The 5777-nt window shown below is 49.1% G+C and overlaps 1 pseudogene; it reads right to left on the reverse strand.

Moving 5' to 3' along the window:
* Positions 1-1780: 1780 nt before the first annotated feature.
* On the reverse strand, positions 1781-4361 carry LOC105537378 (annotated as a pseudogene).
* Between the last annotated feature and the right edge of the window lie 1416 nt (positions 4362-5777).

The raw sequence follows: 5777 nt of genomic DNA on the forward strand, positions 1-5777 counted from the left end.
AGACAGGGTCTTGCTCTGTTGCCCAGGCTGGAGTGCAATGGTGCCATCTTGGCTCACTGCAACCTCTGCCTCCCAGGTTCAAGCAATCCTCCCACCCCAACCTCCCTAGTAGCTGGAGCTACAGGCATGCACCACCATACCCAGCTAATTTTTGTATATTTAGTAGAGACGGAATTTCACCACATTGGCCATGAACTCCTGGCCTCAGATGATCCACCCGCCTTGGACTCCCAAAGTGCTGGGATTACAGGACTGAGCCACCGCGACTGGTCCTGGGTTGCTTTTTGATGGAGATGATTGATGACTTCGGTCCCATGTGTGCCATTGAGTTCCTCTTGCAGCTGGGCTCTGCCTGATTTCAGGAAGTACCGAGGATCTGGGACACAAGGTTGCATGCTATCCCATGTCCTTGAGGTAGTGCCATCAGCCGAGGGTGGGGAGGGGACTGGAGGGCCCTGGGGTGCAAGAACTGGATCCAGCAAGGCCTTCAAAAGTATCTCAGGGAAATTAGCTGGGCACAGTGTCAGGCGCCTGTAGTCCCAGCTACTTGGGAGGCTGAGGCAGGAGAATGGCGTGAACCCGGGAGGCAGAGCTTGCAGTGAGCCGAGATTGTGCCACTAGACTCCAGCCTGGGTGACAGAGCAAGCCTCCATCTCAAAAAAAAAAAAAAACCTCAGGGGACAGGAGGTGGTGGCTCATGCCTGTAATCCTAGCACTTTGGGAGGCCAAGGCATGAGGATTGCTTGAGGCCAGGAGTTCAAGACCAGCCTGGGAAACATAGTGAGACCCCTTCTCTAAAAATTGTTTAAAAAGTAGCTGGGCATGGTGGCACATGCCTGTAGTCCCAGCTACTCAGGAGGCTGAGGTGGGAGAATTGCTTGAGCCCGGGAGTTAGAGGCTACAATGAGTTATGGTCGCTCCACTGCATTCCAGCCTCTGGGCAGAGCAAGACCCTGTCTTAAAAATAAAATACCTGGCTGGGCGCGGTGGCTCACGCCTGTAATCCCAGCACTTTGGGAGGCCGAGGCGGGTAGATCACGAGGTCAGGAGATCGAGACCATCCTGGCTAACACTGTGAAACCCTGTCTCTACTAAAAATACAAAAAATTAGCCAGGCGTGGTGGCAGGCGCCTGTAGTCCCAGCTACTCGGGAGGCTAAGGCAGGAGAATGGCGTGAACCCAGGAGGCAAAGCTTGCAGTGAGCCGAGATTGTGCCACTGCACTCCAGCCTGGGTGACAGAGCGAGACTCCGTCTCAAAAAAATAAATAAATAAAAATAAATAAATAAAATACCTTTTCTGAAACATTTTTCGTAAGATAATAAAAGAGAAAAAGAAAAAGAAAAGAAGGAAAGGAGGAAAGAAGGAAGGAAAGGAAGAAAGGAAGAAAGAAAACAAAACAGAAAAGAAAATTTTTAAAAGGTTGGGTATGGTGGCTCATGCCTGTAATCCCAGCACTTTAGGAGGCCAATTGCTTGAGCTCAGGAGTTAGAGAGCAGCCTAGGCAACATGATGAAACCCCGTCTTTACAAAAAATACAAAAGTTAGCCAGGTGTGGTGGTGCACACCTGTAATCCCAGCTACTTGGGAGGCTGCAGCAGGAGAATCGCTTGAACCCAGGAAGCGGAGGTTGCAGTGAGCTGAGATCGTGCTACTGCACTTCATCCTGGGCAACTCGAGCGAAACTCTGTCTTTTAAAAAAAAAATTCCTTTTAGAGGCAGGGTCTCACTGTGTTGTTCCCTGAAACTTCAAACTCCTGGGCTCAGGCGGTCCTCCTGCCTCAGCCTTCCGAGTTGCTGGTGGAGTCTGTGAGAAACATGGTGACCCGGTCAATACCCATGCCCCAGGCAGCTGTAGGGGACAGCCCGTATTCCATGGCGGCACAGAAGTTTTCATCTATGAACATGGCCTCATCATCACCTGCGGCCTGTTCTTCAAAAAGCTGCCGCTGCTGCATAGGATCATTTAGATCAGTGTAGGCATTGCTTATTGCTTTCTTTACGACAAATAGCTTAAAGCGCTAGGCCAGACCTTCTTTAGAGTGGTGCCATTTAGCTAAAGGGCTCATTATCTGGGGGTGATCACAGATGAATGTAGAATTGATGCAAATCACTTCCAGGAACTCACCCACAAGCTCGTCAAGGAGCCTGGCTGTGGTCCTAGGTGGAAGGCATGCAATAGCGTTTGCACACAGATATCATCAAGAATTTTGCCAGTTGCTTCAGTTTCAAACCGGTTACTTTCTGCAGCTTCACCCCCAGGGCTTTCTCAAGCTCTTCTATCATGCTGATCCTCTGGAAGAGTAGGGTGAAGTCAATATTGCAGGCTTATCCCTCTGGGACATCTGGATAGTAGGTGACCTTGTAACTACCTGTATTATGCTTCACCATCCCTGGAACCATCTTCCCTGTGATTTACATGAGATTACCATAGTCTGCATAGGCCATGCAGAACCCAGGGGTGCTGAACTCAGGATTTTACGTCAAATCAATTCCTTCATTCCAGAACTGGAATGCAATTTCATAAACCTGGTCAATGCCACCACCCACTAGCATTTTATGGTAGAGTTCTGGAGCAGTTCATATCCAGCTTGTTGTGATAAGTGATGAAAGGCTTGGTTATAGCTCCCCCTGGGATGATGTTCATTCATGGGAGTTTCAATCTTTAGGAATCCCAGCTCATCCAATAAACTTTTTTTTTTTTTGAGATGGAGTTTTGCTCTTACTGCTCTGGCTGGAGTATAGTGGTACAATCTTGACTTACTGCAACCTCCACCTCCTGGGTTCAAGCAATTCTCCTGCTTCAGCCTCCTGAGTAGCTAGGATTATGGGCGCCTGCCACCACGCCTATCTAATTTTTGTATTTTTAGTAGAGGTGGGGTTTCACCATGTTGTCCAGACTGGTCTTGAACTGACCTCAGGTGATCTGCCTGCCTTGGCCTCTCAAAGTGCTGGGATTACAGGCATGAGCCACTGCGCCTGGCCTAAGAAACTTATTATACATGTGATGATCTTACAGCGGATGATAAATTTCTGCCTCACAAAGTATTCAGGATCAAGTCCAAGTATCTCTGACCATACCTTGTTTCCTTGTCTTTGAGACCAAAGTGAAGATGAGGTAACATATGCAAGCAAGGCCACAGGAGTGTGATTTCATAGGGAATGAAGCTCTGCTCACTCTTCTGTGTTTTTCCCAGGATTCCCCTGATTTCCAATTATGTTTCCCCAACACAGTTTGTTATTAATATGAGTTATTCTTCTGATTTATAATTCCTGAATTTGGCCATGACTTACAACTTGACCCCCTCTGCTTAAAGATCATAGAAGTTCATGGCTGGGAACTGTGTCTCACGCCTGTAATCCCAGCACTTTGGGAGGCCAGGGCAGGCAGATCACCTGAGGTTGGGAGTTTGAGATCAGCCTGACCAACATAGGGAAACTTCGTTTCTCCTGAAAATACAAATTGAGCCAGGCATGGTGGCACATGCCTGTAATCCCAGCTATTAGGGAGGCTGAGGCAGGAGAATTGCTTAAACCCAGGGAGGAGGAGGTTGCAGTGAGCTGAGATTGTGCCACTGCATTCCAGCCTGGTCGACAAGAGTGAAACTCCATCTCAAAAAAAAAAAAATCATAGAAGTTCGGCTTTCCTCCAGAAGCTTTTTTGGCATGGATCCTACCTGTCACCTTTAAGGTGATATCAGTCTGGAGATCCCCAGTTTGTAGGTGACAGTATTCTTGGATGAAGTCAGTGAGGGAGATGTCTACATGGATCTTGTTGGGGTATGGATCTTTCCCATTGACCTACCTGACTGCAAATCTTTTTTTTTTTTTTTGAGACAGAGTCTCACTCTGTCGCCCAGGCTGGAGTGCAGTAGCGCAGTCTCAGCTCACTGCAACCTCCACCTCCCAGATTCAAGCGATTCTCCTGCCTCAGCCTCCCAAGTAGCTGAAATTACAGGCATGCGCCACCATTCCCAGCTAATTTTTGTATTTTTAGTAGAGATGAGGTTTCAGCGTGTTGGCCAGCCTGGCCTCGAACCCCTGACTTCAAGTGATCTGCCTGCCTCAGCCTCCCAAAGTGCTGGGATTACAGGTGTGAACTACTGGGCCTGGCCTTGGCTGTGGATTTTGTAGCACTGATTTGGGTCCAGGCTCTCCTCCTCAGGACCCACACCATTGTCAGTGGTATGGTTGGTGGCAGCAGCAGTGACCTGTGCTTAGCTGTTTCTCACTGAGCTCTTACTGCGTGGCCGCCTTCTCTGCCACTTTCTTCTTGGCTTTCAGGTATCTCTTCAGCTTGTTCTTGCTCAGTTTTGACTCACCACCATTCACTTTAACCTTGGCCCCTTGTACTGCAGTCATCTTCCCGGAGGGCCTGACCCAAAAGTCTGGTTTTTTTTCTTTTTCTTTTCTTTTTGAGATGAAGTCTCGCTCTGTTGCTCAGGCTGAAGTGCAGTGGCGCAATCTCGGCTCACTGCAACTTCTGCCTCCAGGGTTCAAGAGATTCTCGTACCTCATCCTCCAGAGTAACCAAGGCTACAGGCACCCACCACCACTCCTGGCTAAATATTCTCATTTTTAGTAGAGACGGGTTTTTGTCATGTTGGCCAGGCTGGTCTTGAACTCCAGGCCTCAAGTGATCCTCCCGCATCAGCCTCCCAAAGTGCTGGAATATAGGAGTGAGCCGCTGCGCCTGGCCCTGGTTTTTGCTTTTTTTCATGTGGCTGTGTACTTAAGGAACCAGTCTTATTGTGTAGGTGAGAAAATTGAGCAGCTGGTCAGATGAGGGGTTCCTTCAATCCCTACACTTCCAGCTGCTGCCTCTAGGAAAGGCCTCAAATTCCTTACATCTTTTTTTTTTGTTTTGTTTTTGAGACAGAGTCTGGCTCTGTCACCCAGGATGGAGTGCAATGGCGCAATCTCAGCTCACTGCAACCCCCACCTCCTGGGTTCAAGTGATTCTCCTGCCTCAGCCTCCTGGGATTATAGGCGCACGCCACCATGCCTGGCTAATTTTTGTATTTTTAGTAGAGACGGGGGTTTCTCCATGTTGGCCAGGCTGGTCTCAAACTCATGACCTCAAGTGATCTGCCCACCTCAGTCTCCCAAAGTGCTGGGATTACAGGCGTGAGCCACTGCGCCTGGCCTCAAATTCCTTATACCTATCAGTTTGTCTGGGCATCCTTTCCTGATCACCCACTGGTGCTGGCCATTTGCTGGGGTGTGCAGTGAGGTGGCTGGATAAGTCTCCAGCTATCGCATGTGCTGGCATAAGCACATGGGGGTGGAGGGTGGGCTCTGTAGGGGCCCCAGGATCCAGGAGCCAGTGCTGACCAAACATCTACTAGGCAGCATGTGTGATTTCACATTTAACCTCAAATTCAGACTTGCTGTCTCTTTTGCTTAACCTAGTCTGCTCATCCCCGAGCGCTATCAGATCTGTTTCTGCAAAAACACAGTGAAGTCACAGCACACCCTGCCCCGGAGGGCTCTGAGCTTCCTGTTTTTATGCAGAAAGCCTGCCCTCCTGTGAAACTGACCATGTGAGATCTCACTGACTCGGAATCTGGGTGAATCTGAGAAGCTTAGTTAACAACAACAACCAAAACTTTTTTTTTTTTTTGAAACTGTATCTCGCTCTGTGGCCCAGGCTGGAGTGCAGTGGTGCCGTCGTGGCTCACTGCAGCCTCAAACTTCGGGGCTCAGGTGATCCTCCCACCTCAGTTTCCTGAGTAGCAGGGACTACAGGGTGGGGCCACCACACCCAGCTAATTTTTT

Source organism: Mandrillus leucophaeus, unplaced genomic scaffold, assembly GCF_000951045.1.
Source record: "Mandrillus leucophaeus isolate KB7577 unplaced genomic scaffold, Mleu.le_1.0 Scaffold1715, whole genome shotgun sequence".
In the NCBI taxonomy this organism is placed as follows: domain Eukaryota; kingdom Metazoa; phylum Chordata; class Mammalia; order Primates; family Cercopithecidae; genus Mandrillus; species Mandrillus leucophaeus.